Genomic DNA, 13,970 nt, shown 5'->3' with positions numbered 1-13,970 from the left:
GGGGGAGATGATAGAAGAGTTGTCAAGTAAGACAATTGGAGGGTAAAACTAGAAGCAACAAGGAGAATTGCAACCCATGGAGGAATGGGGAAATGACTTTGGCATCATGTAGAGAAAGACTTTCTAACAGTGAGGGCTGTCCCAGATTCCAGTGGGCTAATTCCAATACTATAAAAACTATTTGAAAAATTAGGCAAAGAAGGAGTTTTATCAAGGACCAGGATGGATTTACAAGTAAATTCTACCAAACAACTAAAGGACAATTAATTCCTTTTGTGACAGAAATATGGTTTTAGTACCTAAACCAGGGAAAGCAAAAACTAAGAAAGAAAACTATCAACCAATTTCCTTCACAAATATTGATGCAAAAAATTTAAATAAAATACTAGCAAGGAGATGACAGCAATATATCACAAAGATCATACACGATGACCAGGTGAGATTTATACCAGAAATACAGGGTTATTTCCCCTTTTTAAGAAAACTATCAGCATAATTGACCATATAAATTTTTTAAAAACAATAAAAATCATGATTATCTCAACATATGCAGAAAAAGCTTTTGACAAAATAAAATCCCCATCCCTATTAAAAACGTTAGCGAGCATAGGAATAAAGAGAGCTTTCCTTCAAATGGTGAATAAAACCAAGAGCAAACATTATCTGTAATGGGGGAAAGCTAAAAGCATTTCCAATAAGATCAGGGTTAGCAAGGATGTCCATTCAAGGATGTCCATTATCCCCATTATTATTCAATATTGTCTTAGAAATTCTAGATTTATCAATGGGACAAGAAAAGGAAATTGAAGGAATAAGCATAGGCAACTAGGAAAGAAAAATATAATTCTTTGCAGATGATATGATGGTAGACTTAGAAAACCCTAAAGAATTAACTAAGAAATATTTGAAACAATGAAATATTTGAAACAATGAAACTTTAGCAAACCCACAGAAATCATTAGCATTTCTATATACTACCAATGAAACCCAGCAGGAAAAGATTCCCAAAAAATGGAATTCCATTTAAAATAATAGCAGACAGTCTAAAATATTTGGGAGTCTACCTGCCAAGACACACACAGGAATTAGATGTATACAATAATAAACACTCTTTACACAAATAAAGACAAATCATGGGTAAACCAAACCAATATGATAAAAATGAGAGTTCTACCCAAGTTGATTTACTTATTCAGTGCCCTACCAATGAAACTACAACAGAATTATTTTATAAAGGTAGAAAAAAGGAACAAAATTCATCTGGAAGAAGAAAAAGGTCAAGAAGATCAAGGAAATCAATGGAAAAAAAAGTGAAGGAAGGTGGCCTAGCAGTACCCCATTTCGTATTCTATTATAAAATGGTAGAGAAGGAAATGGCAAACCACTCTATTATCTTTACCAAGAAAACCTGAAATGGGGTCATAAAAGTCTGACATGTCTGAAAAGTGATTGAAGAACAAGGAAATTGTAAGATGGTAATCATTAAAACAATCTGATAATGGATGAGAAACAGAGTGATTAGCCAATGAAATAGATAAGGTACACAATATATGGAATTAAATGACTCAGTAATCTAGTGTTTGATAAACACAAAGATCCCAGTTATTAGGGTAAAAACTCACTATTTATTGGGAAAATTGGCAAGTATCCTTACAGAAACTAGGCAGAGACCAACATCTCACACATACCAAAATAAGATTATAAAGTGTATGTGATACATAAAAAGCAATATCATAAGGAAGTTAAGGTAGTATGGAAAAAATTACCTACCAGATCCATGGATAAGGGAAAAGTTTATGACCAAACAAGAAATAGAGTGCACTGATCATGGGAACTAAAATCAGTAATTTTGATTACATGAAATTAAAAAGGTTTTGCACAAACAAACTCAGTGCAGCCAAAATTAAAGGAAAAAAAACTGGGGTAAAAATTTTATAGGAAGTTTCTCTGATAAAGATCTCATTTCTCAAATGGATAGAGAAATGAGCCAAATTTATAAAATTGAGAGCCATTCCCCAAATTATGAATGGTCAAAGGATGAGAACACAGTTTTCAGAAGAAGAAATCGAAGTTACAAACAGTCACATGAAAAAATGTTCTAAATCACTAATAATTAGAAAAATGCAAATTTATACTACATAGGTATTACCTCACACCTATCGGATTGGCAAACATGACAGAAAAGGAAAACGGCAAATGCTGGAGGGGACAATGGAAAATATGGACACTAAAATATTGTTGGTGGAGTTGTAAATTGGCTAACCATTTTGGGAAACAATTTGAAATCATGCCCTAAGAGCTATAAAACTCTTATGTGTCAAACTCTTTGACCCAGCAATAGCACTAATAGGTCTGTATCCCAAAGAGATAAAAGAAGACCAAAGGGTACAAAAGTATTTCTAGCAGCTCTTTTTGTGGTGGCAAAGAATTAGGAATTGAGGGAATGTCCATCAATTGTGGAATGACTGAACAAGTTATGGCATATTGTTGTGATGGAAGACTATTGTGCTATAAGAAATGACGAGGGGTGGCCAGGTGTAATAGTAATGGAATTCAAAGATCCCCCTGTATTGGCTTGGATTGATTGTGTTAAAACCCAGAGCTTGTGAATTCCACTTGTAGGATGGACTTGTTGCCATGAAAAGAGAGGGCTGAACTGGGAGGAGCTGGTGACATAAAGTTAGAGAGACACAAGAAAAGAGAGAGGCAGAAGAACTTTTTGGAAGCAGGACCTTGGAGGCAGAGAGAGACTGAGAGGATTGCTGAGGGCCACTTTGAATTGCCCAGGACTTTTGAGAGCTGCCACCCAGAGCTGCCAAGGACTGAGGAGACATGGCTGTTTTGCTGGTACTTTGTCTGTCTGTTTTGATGTTGTTTTGCCAGATCTGTCCACTGGTGAAGGACAGTGCTGTTGTTGCAGAGGTTCTGGAACCTTGCTGTTGGTTCAGAAGCCCTGAAGAAGGATTTTCTTGTTCTTTGTTTACAGAAATCCTGGAAGAGGGTTTTGCTAATGTTTTGAGGGGTCCTAGGACTGTTCTGCAGACAGAGAATGAATTAATGAAGACACTGGCAATGTATCTTGTGGCCTCGCTAAACTTTGTCTCCCCAGGAACAAAGATTGCTGAGAACTTGCCTAGGGTCAAAATGAAGAAAAGACCTCTCTTTGGGTATTAAATGCTGTGCTTAAGCTTGTTGTAATTCTGGGGTAGATTCAATTGCAATCCAAGGGTGGGGAACTTTTGACCTTTTTGTGCTCTGTGATTGAACAAATGAATGTACTTTACTTATGATTGGAAACTAATCTCCATTTGAGAAGAGGGGCTTTGTGATGGACTAAATGAAGGTACAGCCTAGGGGCGGAGTAGTATTTAGAACAGGGACTTTGTAATTGATTGAATGTAAGGTCCTGGGGTGGGGTAGTACTTGGAGATTATTTAATCACACTTAGTAAATGCTGCATTTTGAATGATGTCATGTTTTGACCTTCTCTGTTCTTGATTTGTCACTGAATAAAATGGAGAGCAGCTATGCTGGTATTTTGAACCTTGGGAAGTTGCCTTTGCTTGGCATTACACCAGGTGGCTCAGTGAGTAAGAGCACCGTCCCCAGAGTTGGGATAACCTGGGATGGAATCAGGCTCTGATATTTAGCACCACACCCAGAAATAACCGAGCAAGTTACTTAACCCTGATTGCTTAAAAAAACAAAAGAAATGACCAGCAGGATGCTTTCAGAAAAACCTGGGAAGACTTAAACGAACTGATACAAAAAGTGAAGTGAGCAGAACCAGGAGAACATTGTACAAAGTAATAGCAACATTATAATGATAATCACCTGTACATGACAAATGGTCCACCACAGTTCCAAAAGACTCATTTTGAGAAGTGTTATACCCCCTCTCTAGAGAGGTGACGAACTCTGAGTGCAGAGTGAAGCTTTTTTTCCACTTTTTTTCCCTTGCTTTTTCCTTCCACAGCATAATTATGATGGAAATGTTTTGCATGTGTATCATAAGTATTATGTTTTTCCCCTTCTCAGAGGGTGAGGAAGAGGCTGAAGAGAGGCAGAGAATTTGGAACTGAAAATAAAAAAAATGTTTAAATAAACCCCAAAAAAGGGGGGGGCAATGGGCTGCCTCAAGAGGGAGTGAGCTCCCCATCACTGGAGGGCTACAAGCAGAATGTTTGGTTGGGGATTCCAGCTCAGGAATAGTCTGGATTTAGAGGGGTGGGACTCTTAGGCTGAGATAGATTAGGTGATTCCAGAAGGTAGCTCTGAGTGTTTGGGGAAGAGAGGGTGGAGAGAGAGGGAGGTCCTGAGCCTTGGGTAGGGAAGGGTCTGAGACAACCCCAGAGGGGCACAGGACCAGTGGGATTCGCTTCCCAATTTTGCCTCTGACAGTTTCAACTGAATCATTTGATTGTTACAGAGGGATCAGACAGTGTTTGGGGTTCTCAGATAAAACAGTGCAGAAGCTCTGAGGCTAGATGCATCCTGTCAACAGCATTTTGTAGTGACCCTCTTGGCTCAGCTAGCCCCTAAGCCCAGTAGGAAGTGGACAGGAAGGAGATTTGTAGTCAGAGACTGACTACGGAAGAGGCTATTGGGTCTGGAGCCAGGGGTCCTCAATTTGAATCCTGGCCCTGGTCCACACTACTAGTGTGGCCATGGCAGGCGCTTCACTGTCTGCGTCTTAGTTTGTCATCTCTGAGAGTTGGGCTAGATGACTTTGAAGGCCCCTACCAGTTCTAAATCTTTGACCCTCCTTTCAAATCAATATACTTGGTGACCTTCTCAAGGAAGGCATGAGCCAGAAGGCCAAGCGAAATTTGAGACAGAAGGCAGCTCTGCTTACGATGGTGGTTGGCATTAATCTGAAAACTCCTGCTACTCATACTTATCAAGAAAAAAAGCGCCTGGAGGAGGAGGCGAGCTGGGGGCTTGCTAAACTTTTCCATTGCTATGAAATGAAACACATTTTTTTGGGACCCCAGGAGATGGTGCCTCCAAAGGTGCCATCAGGAAGGTTTGCGATTTTCCTGGACAAGGCACTTGGCTGGGTTCTCTACATTCCAGAACAAGGGTGCCCAGAAACCTTTGGCTATTGTTGAAAAATGCCATTGCCACTCAAATGACAAAGGGAGCAGGGAGTAGCTGATGGCATCTGGAGAGGTTGGTAGGTGACCTGCTGGGCTGTAGTGGGCGAGGCAAGGGATGGAGCCTTGCTTTTCCTCCCCAGTGTAGGTAAATCTATGCAGAGGTTAATCCAAGATTGATTAACAACCTGGGGCAGAGATCACTAATCTGAAGCCTAGCAGTTTACCCAGGATCACAGGGCTAGTTAGGAGCAGACGCCTGGAGGGTGAGGCTGTGTGGTCTAATGGAGAGAGCTCTGGATGTGGACTCAGCAGAGCCTGGGCTTGAATCCCCCCTTTGGCATTTACTGGCTGTGTGTGTGCCCTGGGCAAGCTGCTGCAGCTCAGCATAGATTTGGGATGATAATGCCTGGGAGGGTTGTCTCGGAGTCTCGGATGAGCATGTGCGTCAAACCCTTATGCCACTATGGAAGTGATTCTTTCTGATTGTTTTTTATCTTTGTACACCCAGCGCTTGCCATTGGGCCTGGTGCCAAGGAGGGGCTGATAAATATTCTTGGCATTCTTGCCTCTCAGCAGCATGCCCCTCCCTCTACCCATCCGGCCTGGGAAAACAGAGAACAAATTCCTGCTGGAATTCTCCAGCCCAGCTCAGCTCCTCAGCTCCAGGGTCTGGAGGTATTTCTCTCCTTGCACTTATTTGCCTCAAGATTGTAAACTCCCTGAGGGCAGGGATGGGGTCTTATTATTCGGCTGGGGGCTTCCCAGCTAGAAAATGGACCTGACCTTAGAGGTCATTTCATCCAATCCTCGCCCCAGCCCTCTATTTGTACAGAAGGAGAAACTGAGGCTCAGATGGGCCAAAGGGACTTGTCCTAAATACAAAGCTGGGATGTGAACCCAGGACCTCAGACTCCAAAGCCTGGCCCCTGCTTCGGGCTGAGGAAAGCTCTTTGAGTAAATCGCCTGGTTGTACAAAACAGTGTCCGCCCACAGCTTTCCTAGTGTTTTGTGGGAAAATGGCTAAGCCCATCCTGCCTACCCGTACCCTCCCTCTTTCCCTCCTCCTCGGGGTTCTCACCTTTTGGGGGAAGGCAGGGGTGTTGGGGGTGGCTGAGAGGTGCCATGGAACATGGGACACAAGTTCCTTTTCTCACTTCCCTTCCCTGACACTCCCACAACTGGTTGGGGCCGAACCATGAGAGAAGAGTCAGGTGCCAGGGCATGGGCATGGGGATATGAGAGTGGCCACCTCCTCGCTCAGCCCACCCACACACACCATCCCCTAGAGCAGAGCCCCACCCTGACTCCTCTGAGTCTCACTGAAGCCCACTTCCTGCCTGCTCCTGTCCCAGCACCCAGTTGCAGGATGAGGGGGACGCAGGGGACAGTCCCCAGAATACCATACCTGAAGGTGTGGCCTAGTTGACTAGCTCTGCTGTCTTCCTTCCCCCTCTCCCTCTCTGAGGCCAGGTCTCTCCACAAACCTTCACCGTCTGGTTATGAAATTCTGCTGGTAGTTAGCCCGGCCCCTGGGAGGCGGGGTCATGGCCCTCTTCCCCCAGGCCAGTGAGGAAGACTCTGGGCTGGGCCCAGACACTGTCCCAGCTGGGTGACCCTAGAACCCTATGTGGCTAACTGATGACCTGTAGACCCAGATAGTTCCTGAGGCAGAGCCTCCCTCACCCACCCATAGACCATGGCCCACGGAGGAACACTGTGTGTCTTGGTTATCCTGTGCTGGCCTGGTCCGGGTGAGTGGTCTGTGCTTGGCTGGGATCAGGTTCCAGGCAGCACTGGCCCCCAGCGAGGCCTGTGCTGGCTGGGGTCCAGTTCCAGGCAGCAGCTTCAATCTGTCTTGTCTCCCCCAGGCCTGGGAGCCTGGGTATCAGAGCCTGGGACTCATGCCAGGTTGTTACCCTGGTCACAGTAACGCCCCAGGTCAGGGCCAGACTGGGCTCTCTTACATCACAGGCAAGGTCCTTGGGGAGCCCCCAGCCAGGTCCCTGTGGGCCCCTTCTATAGAGAGCAGGAATAACTCTCCCCCCACAACCCATTGCCAGGGGGCTAGGTGGCTAATACAGGCAGACCTCATGTCCTCTGGGGACATGGACAGAGGGAGCAGGGAGCCAGATCTCCCTGGAAGATGCCCACCCTTCACAGGTTCTCCTTTCCCTGTCTGGCTCTGGCCACCTCTGTGGCATCCCTGAAGAGCCCAGGGTGGGGTTTCCTGAACATACATAATCAGCTCTAGGCTGACCATACAACCTTCTGAGGCTCCCTACCCCTTTCAAGGCCATCCACAATCCAACTCCAATCTGCCTTTCCAAATTAACCAATTAACCAATTAAGCCCCCTCAGCTCAAGGTGCCTGTCCCCCCATTCCAATCCCTGATCTAAACCTCGGGGTTCCCTGGGCTCCTATGGCATTCCAATCAGACCTCAATGCAGAGGAGGTCTTTCAGATCACATCATCTCGCTGCCCACCTGGGCAGGCAAAGGAGAGGTTCCTGTCCTCAGGACCTTCTCCTCTATGGAGGGCACAGAACACAGGTGCTGCCTCAGGCAGGGTTGACCAGAGTTGTCTGAGGCTGAGGTGCAGAGGGGCAGCCTTCCCAAACAAACAGAGGCGGGGATGGCCGTCCATCCGGTGTGATCTGAGCGCTGTGAAGCAAGCCAAGCCACCCATCACTTGTTCAGCTTAAAAGGAGGCTCTAAATGGGCTGGGGAGGGCCTTGAATGCCAAGCCTAGGAGTCAGTGTTTTCTCCTAGAGGCAGTAAGGAGCCCTGGCTGGAGGGGAGACTCAGATTTCATGAGCTTCCTTCAAATCCCAAAATTCTACCCCCAAGAGGAAGCTCCCTTGTTGCTGTGGTTGGCATCGAGGGCAGGCGGTGGGCAGCACCCAGTAGGTGCTTTATACTGTTGACTGAGTGACCAAAGCTGGAGGCCAGGAGATCAGTAGGGAGGCTAGAAAGGACGAGGGCCTGAAATGGGCTGTGCCTGACCTCCTCCAAGAAGCCTGCCCTGCCTGCTCTCCAGAGACCGCAGCCATCTCCCAGGCTTCAGCCCAGGTCCTCACCATCCTCACCTCCTTGTCCTCACTGTTGGGGTGTGGGGAGGAAGGGCTCAACAATCTGGGCTCATCTTGTCTCACTCTTTAGCCTTACCTGGGGCCCTGTCCTTTCACTTCCCCTCCCCCAACCACATACAAACACTGAGCTCCCAGAAGGCTTGGCCTGTGTCAAGTTCATCCTTGTCTCTTGAAGGCATTTGGTACCTGCAAGGTCTCCAGATTCAACCTCCAGAGATCTGGAGTGAAAGTGGGTCCTGTGAGGGGCGGCCAGGTAGCACAGCGAGTAAGAGCACCGGCTCCAGTGTTGAGAAGACCTGGAGATCGAATCCCGGGCTCAGACACTTGGCACCCACCCAGAAACACCTGGCTGTGTAACCTTGAGCAAGTTACTTAACCCCAATTGCTTAGGGGCGGCCAGGTGGCTCAGCGAGTAAGAGCCCCGGCTCCAGTGTCAGGATGACCTGGATCAAATCTGGGCTCAGATACTCAGCACCACACCCAGAAATAACTGGCCGTGTAACCTTGAGCAAGTTACTTAACCCCAATTGCTTAAAAAAAAAAAAAGTGGGTCCTGTGAATGTCCCAGCCCATGCCTTTCCCAGGTCAGCCCCTCCTGCCTATGGCCTGGATGCTCCCGGTAACCCCAGTCTGAGATTTTGGGACCCAGGTTTGGGACCTGAGCTCTGTGACAGGGTCAAGGTATTTACAGCTGGAAGGACCACTCCCCCATTCACAGAGGGGCAAACTGAGGCCAAAGATGGAAAGGAATTTGCGTAGGGTCCCCTGACCCCCAGATCTTTCTGCTATAATTAACTATATATAGTTTCCTTGTCTATAAATGAAAGCTTTAATCACAACTGATGTTTATAAAGCCTCACTTTACATCTGCTGTCTTGTTTGATTCCAATAATAACCCTGTGGGACCTTGAATACTAAAGCTGTGATTAGCCCCATTTTGCAGATAAGGGAAGTGAGGCTCAGATCCTTAAAAGGCCACACAGCTGGTAAATCTCAAGCAGGATTTGAACCCTGATATTCTGTCCTGAACCTAATCCCTTCTGCTTTAAGAAAAAAAATCACGCCTTTGGATATCCCTGGTCTATGCACGGTCCTTCAGTTTGGGGTCCCAGAGGAGGGACTGGGAATACAGAAGGGCCTCCTTCCCTACACCATGAAGCCACCCCTGGGGAGGCCCCAGGAGAGATGGAGCCCACTGCAGCTGCCACCCTGGGCCGAGCCTGGGTTCTTTTCACTACTGGCTTTCGAAAGGTTTTACTAGGCCAGAGCTTGGCTCTAGGACAGCAGTCCAGGCTGGAAAGAGCCCTAAACCCTTTGCCTGGCGGGTCAGCAAAGACTCCAGATTGTCCTCTGAAAGTCTTGATGTCCTCGGTGGCCTTGTGCACAGTGTGTGCTAAATAAATGCTTGTTAAATCCAGCGGAAGCCTCCGAGTGCCAGGTTTGCCCCCTCTTGAGCCCCAGATCACATTCTGCCTGTTGGGGGTCTATGGGAAGTAGACAGTCCTGGCTTGGGAGCCAGTGGACCTGGGCTAAAGCCAGCCCTTCTACATCCCTTCATTCCTTCTCCCAGACTCTCCTTGTCTTGGCTTCCATGACAATGCTCCCTTGGCTCTCTCCCACCTGCTGGACCTGACCCTCCCTTCTCAGGCCTTGTCTCTGGCCTTTTCTTTCTGAGCTTTCTTTTGCTTTTTTGGGGGGGAGAAGGCAGGGCAGTGGGGGTTAAGTGACTTGCCCAAGGTCACATGGCTAGTAAGTGTTAAGTATATGAGGCTGGATTTGATCTCAGATCCTCCTGACTCCAGGGCTGGTGCTCTATTCACTGTGCCACCTAGCTGCCCCTCTGGCCTTCTAACTATGGACATCCCACAGCTCTGTCCTGGGCCCTTCTAAAGTGACCTCATCAGTTCCCAGGAGGCTCATTATTCTCTCTATGCAAATGACTTCTGATTTCTCTCGAGAGCCCATCCTAAAATCTCCATCTTCTACCTGCCACCCAACATCCCTGGGCATCTCCAACTCAACACGACCAAAGCAGAATTGACTCCCCCTGCCCCAATCCTCCCCTCTTCTAAACTTTTCTCCCCCCAGGCCACAGACTCAGAGTGAACCTCACCTCCTCACTAACCCCCTCATCCAGTCAGCCACCAATTCCTGCTGATCCTGCTCTCACACCAGAGCCCCTCTGTCCACTCACATGGCCCTCATGCCTCCACCTGAGCTATTGCCATAACTTTCTCATGGATCTCCCAGCCTCCAGCCTCCAGTCGCTGCCGGGGGGCCCTGGCTACATCCTTGGTCCGACAATAGCATTACTTTACTCAGAAATCTTGGGTGAATTCTGGTCACCTCCGATGAAACACAAAAGCCCAGAGGTTGTTTAAAGCTCCCCAGGGGTGGCCCCCACTGAACTTTCTTGGTTACTTAATGACTCCCCTTGCCACATTTCCCGTTCCAGTTAGACAGGCTTGCTGACTGTTTCCCACATCCCCCTTCTGCCTTTCACAACATGGTTCCCTGTGCCAGAAATAGATTCCTTCCTCATCCCCGAATCTCAGAACCCCGGGATCCAAAGCCCAGCTCGAGCCTTCCCCTGGGGGAGACCTTCCCTCACCCCCTAATTGTCAGCAATTTCTCCTCCTTGAAGGTCCTTTTGGAATTAGCTGTCTGTGTTGACACCTTTCCCCCAGTAGGCTGGAAGGCTCTTGAGGGCATGGGTGACTTTATCTTTTGACTTCGTATCCTCAGTACCTGGTACGGTCCCCAGTACATAGTGCTCAGTTGGACTGAGCTCCATCATTGCTGAGCTGTGTGACTTTGGGGAAGGCTCTTACCGTTTCTGTGCCTTAGTTTCCTCTGATGTCAGATGGGGCTAATGACCCTTACACCACCTGCCTCCCAGGGTCGTTATGAGAAAAGTCTTTTGCAACCCCTTGAGCTGGAAAAGAGGGAGCTCTTATTGGATGGTGGAAGGCCTGGTTCTGGTGCTTAGCCCTCGTCAGACGTGTTCATCTACAGAGGCTGGTGCTTCTGGATGGGATCCTGGGGCTGCAGGGATGAGAAAGGGAGAGGTGGGCTCTGGTGCCCTCCCAGGAGGCTGCACCCCACCCCTCAGCATCTCTCTCCAACCTTCTGGAAGCCAAAACAAAGAAGGGAGATTTCTCTGTGCAGCTGCAGAGGATAGGTTACGAGTGGGTGGGGCAGAGAAGCGCATCTTTCCTTCTCTCCGCCCTCCACGCCCAGCTGGTACCCACTGCCACCTGCTGCCCCCGTGCCACCTGCCCTGGCCTGGGGTTCCTTGGATGACCCTCATGCCCAGCTTTGCAGCCTCCTACTTACCTGGCCTCTCCTCCCGGGCATCATCTCCTGGAAAGGTACCAAGATCCCAGGGGAAAGCTGGAGGCGGCTTGCCCACTGTGGGTGCAGTGAGGAGAACGGACAGCTCTCCTAGTCTTCTCTGAGAGACCCACAGCTCTCAAGCTGCCACCCTGTCACGTGAGCCCAGCATGTGACAGAACTCCATCCTTGCCACCTGGAGAGGAGCCAGGTGGAGATAGGAGGGTTGGGCCAGGGAGAAAGGTGCCTGACAGCTCCCTGGCCTGGTGGCTCCTTCCTCTTCCCCAGCAGGTGCAGTTTTTCTGCCGCTGCAAGGGCTGCCTGGGCACATGATGGAGCCCTGGGGCTGGCCGAATCCTGGCCAGGGGACAGGGCTTGCTGACAGCATTTGTGAGAGGGCTACCCTTCTCCCAGTGTGGTGTGGTGGGCAGCTGGGGATGAAAGGGAGTGTATATATAGAAGGGAGTCTTGGTTCAAGTCTGGCCTGAGATAGGATCCTAGGGTTATAGATGTAAAGTATCTTAGAAATCATCTAATTTAACTCCCTTATTTTACAGGTAAAGACGTGAAGTCTCTTAGACTCCAGACTGGCCTAAGGACACATAGGTTATCAAAGGCAGAGCCAAGCTCCTGCCCAGGAGTCCTGCCTCCAAATGATGGCCCCTGTGCACACTGGACATGAGGCCGGAGCTCTCTGAGCCCCTGCCAGGATTGTCAGGTGGAGCTGCCCTCTGATCTCCATCATCATGGAGAGGGCTTTCACAGCTGCCACCACGCATGGCCAGACCTGGGAGGGGCGGATTGGCGGACTGGCGGACTGGCGGACTGAAGGGTGCTGATTGTCAGAGCCTGGCTCTGAATTTCTCCTGAATCTCCAGAAGCCCATCTTCCTGAAAGGTCGGACATTGACTCTGAAGCTCCCCCATCCTTGGTGCCCCTGCTCCACCCCCTCCCCACCCACCCCTCTTCCTGGAGAGGGTGGAGCTCCCCTAGGTCCTCCCCCATTTAAGGGGGGCCCAGAGAACTCAGCTACCTCTGGCCCGCCATGGCTCGGCCTCCAGGCTCCCTCCCTTCCTCAGACCCAATGATCCCTCTTAGAGGGGACCAACTTTTGCCTTTTTTTTGTACCCTCAGAATTTAGCCCAGGAGCCCAAATACTGAAGATGCTTAGTAAATGTTTAACGGAATCCTGGCTACTAACTATGTGCCCAGGACCGTGAGTCACTGACCTCTGTGCCCTCAGTTTCTTTAAAGGGGGAGTCAGTTGGATTGTATGTTTTTCTAAGGTCACTTCCAGCCCTAGCTTAGCATGCTTTGGTAAGTGACTTACCCAAGGTCACACAGCAAGAGTGATACCAACAGAGCCGGAGGGGCAGCCCTCCCATCCTCCCAGCCCAGGGCAGGGACCATAGTGCCTGGCAGGAACTGCTCTGCTCCCTTTGGTGGCTTCCAGGTGCTTGCATCTATGGCCATCCTAAACCTTCCACATGAGCCCAGGAGGTGGCCTAGTTTCATCTCTACTGTCCTTCCAAGGCCTGCATGGCCTCCCAGAATGTGTGCTAAGATAAAACACTGCTGAGAACACCCCCCGCCCCAACACACACCTTGTCTGACGGGCTAGACCTCAGCGCTTGGCTCTTCACCAAAGACATCTGAGTACGGGAGCCCCTGCCCTAGTACTGGGAGGGCTGTTCCAAAGGCTGGGGGGGCCTAACCAGCACCTCTCCTGCCAGTACCTTCCCTTCCCACCCAGCTCAGACATAACCTCTCTACAGCCCTTTCAAACAAACATTTGTGCAGGTGAACCTCAGACAGCTCGGAGAAGGTCACTGTTTAGAAGAGGGCACTGGGATCTCAGCTCGAGCCCCCCTTTTGCAGGAAGCCTGTGCCAGCCCTCCCTGATCTCTGTGCCTTCCCTCTTGGACTCTCTCCAGTTTAGCTGTCTGTATCTGGTTTGGCCGCAGTTGTTCCAGTGCCATTTTCCCTTAGACTGACCTTGAAAACAGGCCCTGGGTCTACCCACAGTGCCTGGCACATAGTAGGTCCTTGCTCAATCATTGACTGATTGAGGCTTAGAGAGAGCAGTTGATCTTCCTGCGGTCACACAACTTGTCAGGGTCAGAGGAAGATTCGAACCCAGCTCTTCCCAGCACCAAAGCCAGCACTGTAACAACCATGCCAGGCAATCGATCAACCAGGACTGAGCAGCAGTGGTGGTGGGGGCACCTAGGTGTTGGCTAGATGTCTCCACTTGGATGTCCCAGAGACATCTCAGTCTTCATGGCCAAAACAGACCCTGGTATCTTTCCCCAGAAACCTTCCTCTCTTCTAAACTCCCCTATTTCTGTCAAGGCCACTGCCATCCTTCCAGCAACTCCCAACCTTGGTTTCATTCGCAGCTCATCACTTTTATTCATACCACACAGCTAGTCATTTGCCAAGTCATGTT

At 49.0% G+C, this 13,970-nt stretch overlaps 1 protein-coding gene across 3 annotated transcripts in view; it reads right to left on the bottom strand.

Annotated features, from left to right (window-relative positions):
• ALDH3B1 (aldehyde dehydrogenase 3 family member B1) overlaps positions 1 to 11,664 on the bottom strand; it is a 28,181-nt gene extending 16,517 nt beyond the window's left edge. The window contains exons 1-2 of one of the 3 annotated variants that reach the window (XM_069066514.1): positions 11,525 to 11,664; positions 11,020 to 11,233 (exon numbers count right to left, since the gene is read on the bottom strand). The gene's annotated coding sequence lies outside the window, so the exon portion shown is untranslated. Of the gene's footprint in view, positions 1 to 6,504; positions 6,628 to 11,019; positions 11,234 to 11,524 lie in introns of those variants that run through there. The other 2 variants (XM_069066513.1, XM_069066515.1) reach the window with 2 other exon arrangements.
• Positions 11,665 to 13,970: the final 2,306 nt, after the last annotated feature.

This window comes from Petaurus breviceps, unplaced genomic scaffold, assembly GCF_028583685.1.
Source record: "Petaurus breviceps papuanus isolate PSGF00001 unplaced genomic scaffold, PetGlider_PUasm1.0 90721, whole genome shotgun sequence".
Lineage (NCBI taxonomy): Eukaryota > Metazoa > Chordata > Mammalia > Diprotodontia > Petauridae > Petaurus > Petaurus breviceps.
The sequence above is the reverse complement of the archived record's forward strand: the minus strand, read 5'-3'. Positions and strand labels throughout refer to the sequence as shown.